This window comes from Capsicum annuum, chromosome 8 (assembly GCF_002878395.1).
Source record: "Capsicum annuum cultivar UCD-10X-F1 chromosome 8, UCD10Xv1.1, whole genome shotgun sequence".
NCBI classification, from domain to species: domain Eukaryota; kingdom Viridiplantae; phylum Streptophyta; class Magnoliopsida; order Solanales; family Solanaceae; genus Capsicum; species Capsicum annuum.
The window spans coordinates 383,873-393,952 of record NC_061118.1 but is presented as its reverse complement, the minus strand read 5'-3'; the positions used below and the strand labels follow the sequence as shown (position 1 = coordinate 393,952).

Genomic DNA, 10,080 nt, shown 5'->3' with positions numbered 1-10,080 from the left:
GGTTGAATTCGCTTACAATAATAGCTACCATGCCAACATCAAGATGGTCCCTTTTGAGGCTTTGTATGAGAGAAGATGTAGGTCTCCGATAGGATGGTATGAAGTGGGTGAGACTCAGTTGTATGGGCCTGATCTTGTTCATCAGGCGATGGAGAAAGTGAAGATCATTAGAGAACGACTCAAGACTGCTCAGAGTCGTCAGAAGTCCTATGCCGATATTTGGAGAAGAGAACTAGAGTTTGAAATTGGTGATTGGGTATTTCTCAAAGTTTCTCCTATGAAAGGAGTTATGTGGTTTGGAAAAAGGGGTAAATTGAGCCCTCGTTATGTAGGGCCATATTAGATTTTGAAAAAGATTGGTATAGTTGCATATGAGTTAGAATTGCCTACAAGTTTGGGTTCCGTTCATCCGGTATTCCATGTATCCATGTTGAAGAAATGCATTGGAGATCATTCTATGGTGTTGCTAGTAGAGGGTATCAAAGTGACAGACTCCTTGTCTTACGAAGAAGAGCCCATTGAAATTTTAGATCGCCAGGTTTGAAAGATGAGGAGCAAAGAGATAGCCTCAGTAAAGGTACTGTGGAGGAATCAGAAAGTCAAAGAAGCAACTTAGGAGTCAGAAGATGACATGAGAATTAGATATCCCAATTTGTTTACTTCGATAGAGGAGGATACAGAAGGTAATATTCCTATCTTATCTTTCCTAGTCCTTTATTATGCTTGAAATCGTGTCTGTCTGTGTCCCGCATCATCATTCGGGGACGAATGATCCTAAGGGGGGGATAATGTAACGCCCCGCAATTCGGGCTACAATATAGACCATGATTTCGATGCGTTGTTAATCTCAAAGCCATAAAATCCTATGCCGATATGGCATGTTAATTATTGTGTGGCATGTGAATCCACTCAAGCTTGAATATAGACCATAGAGGTCCTTCAACTCAAGGACGAGTTGAAACTATTTCGATCGACTAAGTTTTAGTGGACGTTGTAAAGTGTGTCAACTTCAATCGACCATAACTCTCTGTATATGTCAAATTAGGAAGCCTACTATGTGTCAAATGATAGGTATTCCAGTTAGCTTTCCAACGATACCAATTTGGCTAAAATACTACACCCGAGCAAGAAGTTATGGCCTTTCAAAGTGATAAGCATCGCCTAACCAATCGCCCATGGCCATTGGAAAGCATAGGCAATAGCCTAGGCGGCGCCTATGTAAACATAGGCGATAGCCTAGGCGGCGCCTATGTGAACATAGGCAATGGGATGGGCGGCACCTATGTAAAGAATTCTAGTGACTTAACCACTCCGTGTTGGGGACAAAGTGGTCCTTTTCCACCCTTACTTAGCCCTAAAACACGAGATTTAGTTCCAAGGACCCCAAAATACATATTCTTTCATCAAAAGTGCTGAAGGATTCTCCGTAGGGTTTCAAAATGAAAACCCAAATAGTTCAAGATTTGATCGTAGGTTTTCAAAGATAATTACATATTTGGAATCACCAATCTGCAAGCTTCAAGAAACATCTATTATCCTTGGAAATAGAGGTACGTGGGGTTATCCTAAAATCTCATGGGTGTAGTTTTTATGAACATGCATGCTTTTAAATGGGGGTTTTCAATCAAATTCTAATATCTTGCTTTTAATATGATTTCGTAGTCATTTTTCTTTATGTCATGGGAATTGTTTACCTATATAATACAATGGTTGAAACCATGCATATGTGATTTGAGGTTTTCCATGGAAGTTTGATAAATATGAATGATAAATTGTTTTCAAATTCCCATGATAATGTTTCGATACTCCATATTGTATTGTGATCAACAAAAGAGAGCATGAATTTGAAATAAATATTGTTCACCACTTGTAAATGATGAAGCACCTTGGTTTTTACATGATTATGCATATGTAGATGTGATATTGATGACTTGTAAGTCGGGTATGACGCTACCCTACAAAACATGATATGTGATTGAATCAGATGAAATTTGAATGCATTGATTTTACATGAGAAAGGTGGATGCTCGAAAAAGGCGTTTGAGATATAAGGGCTCATCGCTGGAAAACGTGTTTGCCGATACGGAATATTGGTACCAGGCTAAGTGATCTTGTGTACTTGACTTCATGTCATTCCCAAATTGGGACTATAGGTAGGATCCCGGGCTAAGTGATCTTAGGCACTACCATTGGGTCGAGACACCATGCTATGTGATCTTGTGTGTCTCTCCCTCACTTATACTGTAATCTCGGCGGCAACCGAGGTTCGACAGTTGGTGTAAATTATGTAGGGTATTCCACCTAGCTCAGTTGCATTTCATTATTGTTGAGAAAAAACTATTGCATTACACCCATGTGTTTTGAAATGGTTTGATACGAAATTGCTTTATAATGGCTCTCAACTATATTTTGTAAAAATATTATGTTTTGTTTTGATATCTTTGCGTGCCAGTACTTTTGCGCTGACCCCCTCCCCTCTCCAACCTCTCAGGTTCAGAGGCCCAGTCTAGGGATCAAGAGAATCAGTAGAACTTTCAGACAGAGCTGTAGAGACAAGTGGTGAGCCTTCTATGTTTCGGAAGGTCTTATGTCCTGCAGTCCTTTTATCTTATATTCACTTTTGGGATCTACTGGGGGCCTTGTCCCAATTTATATACGGTTACTTGACTCAGTCGTTTGTTAGAGATTTTCGGACATTGTTTAGAGGTTAATTGATGTTGAGGGAACCTTATATCCCCGTTATTGTTTCTTTTCATATTTATGACCATGTTTCTGAATTATTGTGTTTTTCCGCATTACTTTGATCATATGAATTAGGTGCATGATTACCAGATAGATAGGAGTGTTTCGGGCCTCTATGGTTCGAAATGCTCGTCACGGCCAGGCCTTCGTTCGGATTGTGACAATACACCATATGTAATGTATAAAATACCCTTAATGAAGGGGCATCCAAGGTATGTTATAACTTAAATGAATGGTGCCTTTTCAATGCTCTCAAAAAACGAGTATGGTTCGTACTTCAATTCTTGTGGTTCTCGGGTTAGCATCAATGTAAGTAACCAAGCAACCTTCCACACACGAGATTGCTTTAAATCATGCTCAAAATGATCCTTCCTTGCGTATCCTTGTGCTCTCAGGGTGACCAAGTCTTGAGCCTTTACGTGTTGGCCTTCAAAGATGTCATCAAAAGCTAAGGTGGCCGTTTGACTCGTATCATCCTCCCCATCTTGAAAGGGATTTGACCTCGAATCCAAACCTTGCAAAACCAAAGAAAGGACACACAAATACAAACTCCTCATGGAATGAGGGTTAGGGTTCGCACGACAAATCTCCTCAACATTCCAAGGTTGCACATATTTAGAATATAACCAAGGATCCCTTGAACTAACTATTAAATAATTAATGAAAAATGCACAAAGGATTTGGTTATGGAATTTACCAAAAGTGATACTTTGCTTTTCATGTAAACCAAGCAACAAGTTGGGTGCCCTATCATCATAAAATCTATATTTGGCACCGGGGTCAAACGGGAAGAGTGGCCATAGACACGGGTCTAGACAACGCTCCCCTTTCCCGTGGTCTCTACCCCAACTAAATGGCATACTCTCTACAATAGCATACATATTATCCAAAGTAAATAGAGAGTAGAGAAAGGTATCACTCAAGTCAACTTCTACTAAGGAGCCCTCATGTGAGTACTCACTACTAGTTTCACAATCATCACCATGAGTACTCTCAACTATAAAGTCACACAAAGTAGAAGGAGAAGTAGTTTCCAAGACTACACATCTCTTACCCTTAAGAGTACTTTCATCTTCCAAGAAGTGATTTCCATCTTTAGTTGAAATGTTGTCACACCATAGTGGGTTAGCATATCGGCTATAGCTTCTAAGGCAAGCTATACCATCATTTTCACCACTAGGTTCATTAGAAGTGGTTATATCATCTTCAAACAAGACATTATACCTAAACAGAGCATGATCTATTTCACGGGCAGATTTGGAACAAACACGTTCATCACTCTCTAAAAGATCGATATCAAGTTTCAAAGAGATTTCAAGTGCAAGATTATCCCAAGAATAGCTCTCGAGTTCACTCCTATTTCTTTGATCAACATTTTTAACATCATCACACACTTGAGGTTCATTAATTACATCATACACATCCTCAAGTGGTGGGTAATTTTCACACATAAGTTGATCAACACAAATTTCAGAAGATAATGTACTTTCATTCAACATAATGGTTTCAACACTAGGTGGACATAAATCGATCTTACAAGAAGAGTTGATTCGGTCATCAATAGGATCAACTAGTGTATCCACACTCACAACATGTACATCTTAATCAAGTGGCAAAGAAATAATAAACTCACATATAGGCAAGCTACAACTCACACTCAATGGGCTACTAGCCACACAATTATCATTCACATGTACAAAAGTGTAAGAGTTAGCCATTTTACCTTGAAGTCCTTGAGTAGATTCTTCTTTGTCATGGTGTGAAGGTCCTCCAAAAGCTTGGGTAGCAACTTTCTTTTGGAATTGTTCGTCTTCGCTTGCCATGTTGGTACCTACACAAATGTCCTTAGAAATAGAAGGACAACCAATGTTAGCACTGTTTGGTGGTAATCTCCTCACTTCGCTCCACACAACCTCTTCTTTTTCCACTCTTGGATTACCACCGTGCACTCCCTTACTCCTCTCAATCTTTTGTCTCTCATAATTATTTGGATTGGAGTAGGTAGGCATTTCTCTTCGCTGCTTGGGCAGCAAGTAAGTCATGAGGTGATTTCCCCATTGGTCTCTTACAACATTAGGTCAATTTTACACATTAGGAACTTGATGTTGTGCAAACCAATTGGCGCCTAAGTATACATGACCGTAGGCCAAGGGAAGAATATCGTACCACACCTCCTCATGGTATTCATATTGGGAGAAGATAACTTTTACCCTCTCGGTAACCTTGAACCCGTCCAAGAAGTATGAAACAAGAAAAGGATCGTAAAACAACCCCAAGTAGTCAACCATGGATGGAACGATGTAGTTTCTATAGTACCTATCATTTAACACGACGAGGCAGCCCGGTATCCCATAAATGGTCACCTTTCCCGATTTTACACTCCTTCTTGGATCAATATTGTAAGGCATACGAGTACCCCTTGGTCTTGGAGATGCATACCCTCTTCTTCTCATTGGACAACCTCCACTATAGCTAGTATAACCATTCACACTATATCGACCTTGATAAGAAGTACTACAAGGTTGAGAATATGTATATTCACACTCCTCACGTGTACTCTCATCATATATCTCATAAGTTTTTCGAACGAAAGGGTTATACCTAACACCAAATCTAGGTTCGGAGTGAGAATTATAAGACTCCTCACATGCCCCAACGTTATCATATGATCCATCACGAGGTCCTATATTATCTCCAAAGTCACCATAAGCACTAGGTACTTTATTCACCTCATTTTCTCCCTAAAAACAGTAACTTTCAAATCTACCCAAGTTTTGATCATGGTTATTTTCATAGCCTCCGCAATCTCCCTCAACTTCGTAGCCATAAAAACCCTTACTACAATCATAGTCTCCCATATTGTAGTCACATTATTCCCCGACTATTGAAGACATGTTCCCTTTATATTATTAAACCTACAAAATGAACAAACAAGATTAGTGGTAAAAGCTCCTCACCAACACTCGTATTCCCTCACTTTTGTGATCCTCACAATTTTGAGCGGCGAATATTAAAAGTTGCTTATACTCCGGTAGTCAATAAGATGTCAATTCTACTTGGCAACCGGAGTAGATTCTTGTTTGATTGACTCAAGACACAGAACAAAATCTACTTACGAACTTGAAACAAAGAAGTTACGACGAGTTAAAAAATAAGAAAAGCACATAAATAACAAAGACACGATAGAAACGGACTCAACAACTAATCTATAACTAAGTAGGTGATTACTAGTTGCTAATTAGTATTAGAATCAACAATGAAACTAAGGGACAATAAAAATGAAACTAAGAATCTAAAATTTTGAGCTCGAAAATATTGCGTGAACAGTAGCAGTGATGACGTGGCAGCCACATATTGGTTTGGTTTTATCAAGTGGTTATTCTCAAATGTTCAAGTCCTGGTCAAAAATTAATTTGGATTGGTGGAATTTGTTTTAGGAGGGAAAATAAGTCTTGGGGCCTTTTTCAATTTTCAAAACTTGACTTTTTCTTGTACTTCTCCTTAAAACATGGGTCCTTAAATCATGGAAAAGTGGTTGGGAAGTGATATAAAGTCTTTTGGTGGTTGGGGTTCTTTCAAGACTAACAAGTACATACACCTTTTTCCTTCACCTTTTAGGATCAAACATTCACTTTATTTTCTAACAATATATGAAGGAAGGTGAACAACTTCAAGAGCAAAAACAACCACACCAAGAACAATAACAACAATCTTCAAGAACAACAACAATTCCAACGGCCAACTCCAATCAACAATAACAATATCTCCAACACTTGGCAAAGACAACTAAAACTTCAATAAAATGGTTCTCAAGCGACCAAGTAACAACAATATCACGTGGTCAAGTTTAGAACACCAAGGAGAAACCACACGGCCAAAACAGTCCACCACAACAATGGTCAACAACAATGGGCCAAGGGATATTGGCTAGAGCTGGCGCACACTATGTAAGGTGCTGTATTCATAGTAGATATCCATCCCAACCTTAATGCATTAGCAAGTAACGTCCTATTCCTATAATATAAAGTTATATTCTTGAGTGTCTTCAGAGCTGGCACACTTGTAATGTTATTGTCAAACCCTTATCCTAACCAATTATGTTTGTCTGGTGTGTGTGGAGGGTTGTTTATCTAAAGATATTCTTTGTGTTGTAGCTTTCATTTGAATCTTCTTATGCATAGGCATTCCAACAGTAAATATACATTCAAAAATTTTCTTTGCTTAATTTGCGCTATATACCTCATCAAAATTACTATTGAATAGAGACACAGAGCAAACATTTCTTGATTTCTTCTCTACCAACATAATTAGTTTTGATCATTTTAGTGCAGCTATGGGTTGTGTAAAACTTGTATTTTTTATGTTATATACCTTTCTCTGTCAACTTTTTTTCTCCTCAGCGTTACCTCATTTCTGCCCCAAAGATCAAGCACTTGCTCTTCTACAGTTCAAGCACATGTTTACCTTTAATCCTAATGTTTCTGATATCTGTAGCTTTCCTAATCCGAAAACTCTTTCGTGGAACAAGAGCACAGATTGTTGTTCATGGGATGGAGTTCACTGTGAGGAGATGACAGGACAAGTAATTGAGCTTGATCTCCGTTGCAGCAGGCTTCAAGGAAAATTTCATCCCAACAGTAGTCTGTTTCAGCTCTCCAATCTCAAACGGCTGGATTTGTCTTATAATAATTTTTTCGGGTCTCCCATTTCACCTAAATTTAGCGAGTTATCTAGCTTGACGCATCTTGATTTGTCGTATTCAGGTTTTACAGGTGTATTCCCAGCAGAAATCTCCCACCTTACTAAATTACAATTTCTTCGTATTTGGACTGTTGATCCGTATGGGCTTAGACTTGGGCCTTATAATTTTGAACTGCTCCTTAAGAACTTGACCCAATTAAGATATCTTGACCTTTACTCTGTGAACATCTCTTCCACCATTCCTCTGAATTTCTCTTCTTATTTAACAACTCTACAGCTTCCAGACACACAGTTACACGGGGTATTGCCCAAGAGTTTTCCACCTTTCCAACTTGGAAGACCTTTCTTTACCATACAATTCCCTAACTGGTCTAATTCCATCCAACGTAAGTGAACTCCAAAACCTATTTGTACTCTACTTGTCATCAAACAACTTGAATGGGACTATACCTTCCTGGATATTCTCTCTCCCGTCACTACAATATTTAGACTTGAGCAATAACTCTTTCAGTGGCAAAATTCAGGAGTTCAAATCCAATAATAAAGTGTATTTCGCTTCTGTAAAACAAAATCAGTTGCAAGGTCCTATTCCAAAGTCACTCCTAGACCTGCAGGACCTACAATTTCTTATTCTTTCCCAAAATAATTTCAGTGGACAGATTCCTTCAACCGTCTGCAATCTGAATACACTGGAACTGCTAGATTTGGGAAGTAATAATTTGAACGGAACAATCCCACAATGTTTGGGTGAGATGAGTGGACTTACGGTTTTGGATTTAAACAACAATCGCCTCAGTGGAACAATTAATACAACTTTTAATACTGAAAACCAACTCAACATCATTAACTTGTACGGGAATAAGCTGAAGGGGAAAGTTCCGCCATCGTTGATCAATTGCAGATATTTGGAATTCCTTGATTTAGATAACAATGAGTTGAATGACACATTTCCAAGTTGGTTGGGAGGCCTTCCTGGTTTGAAGATTTTAAGCTTGAGATCAAATAAGTTGCACGGCCCTATAAGTGATTCAAGGACAGACAACTTGTTTGCTCAAATTCAAGTAATAGATCTCTCATCCAACGGATTTAGTGGAAATTTACCCGTGAGCCTTTTTGAGAATTTTCAAGCTATGAAAATCATTGGTGAGAATAGTAGAACACGGAGTATGTTGCAGATGCATCTTCTGGTGTTTACGCGAATACTTTGATAGTTACAACAAAGGGACTGGATCTGGAACTTCCTCGAGTTTTGACTACATACATGATTATCGATCTCTCAAGGAACAGATTTGAAGGTTATCTCCCAAGCATTATTGGAGATCTCGCTGGACTCCGTATGCTGAATCTATCTCATAATGGCTTGGAAGGTATTATACCAACATCGTTACAACATTTATCTGTCCTTGAATCGTTGGATCTCTCATCTAACAAGATCGGAGGTGAAATTCCACAACAACTTGCATCCCTCACATTTCTTGCAGTCTTAAATCTCTCTCACAATCATCTTGTTAGATGCATTCCCAAAGGAAAACAATTTGATACGTTTGATAACAGTTCATACCGAGGGAATGATGGGTTACGTGGATTGCAACTCTCAAAAGATTGTGGTGGCGATGATGGGGTACCGCAAGCGACAACTCCAGTTGAGCTAGATGATGAAGAAGAAGATGAAGGAGATTTGATCAGTTGGCAAGCGGTTCTCATGGGTTTCGGTAGTGGTCTGGTTATTGGATTGTCCATAATATACATAATGTTGTCAACTCACTACCTTGTCTGTTTTTTGAGGATGGTTGTAAAATTTGAACAGAGAATTGTTACGACAATGGAAAGGCACAAGAAAAGATATTAGCGTGTAAAGATATTAGCGTGTAACTTCCCGGTATTCAACTTAATATCTATCCTTCATAACATTATGTTGTCAAGAAATGAATCTTGAGTCTAACTCAACTTCAAAAGCTAGTCCATTCCCCAACCAATGTGGGATTTTTATCCACTCTAACATTTGTTTCATCCTTAAAGCTCTTAACGTTAATCCTTCATTTTTAGAAATTGCAGGATTCAAGTCTAATATGTCGCCGGTGATGCAAATATAAGTCTTCATCTTTCATAGATTGTGATTTTTTCCAAAGTGTTTGTTACTCTATGAATAAAGACATCATTTTTTTCTAAATTTGAGACTCAGCCAGAATTATTTTCATTTATTTAAAGTTGTTCTTGTACAGACAGAAGCCCAACTTGTATTACTGCTTGCTATATAATACGTAGTAATAGTTTCAACCTAATTATTTATTGAGTAATAGGGCGTTGTGTTCAGAATAGATTTTCATCGCTACCCAAGTTTGCATTAACAAAGCGAAATCATGAACCACACATTCTTGATTCCATATACACTGGTTGGACTCTTTTAATCCATTAGATACATGCCTTGGACATCATACCGTGCAGGAAAACAACAGCGGACTAGCTCAAGGAGTACTAGAAGTTCTGTTAAATCACTTACAAGGAAGAACTGAGCGAAGAGTTGCAATTGCCTCTAAGTCATGTTTAAATGACGGAAAAGAGTGGAGGGGTTACAAAAAGAGCAGCATCCTGTCTATTAGAATAAGCCATTTCCTTTCCAAATTGAGCCAAAGCGCA

The 10,080-nt window shown here is 38.5% G+C and overlaps 1 pseudogene; it reads left to right on the top strand.

Moving 5' to 3' along the window:
• The first annotated feature begins 5,834 nt into the window (after positions 1–5,834).
• On the top strand, positions 5,835–9,365 carry LOC107879589 (annotated as a pseudogene).
• The last annotated feature ends 715 nt before the right edge of the window (positions 9,366–10,080 follow it).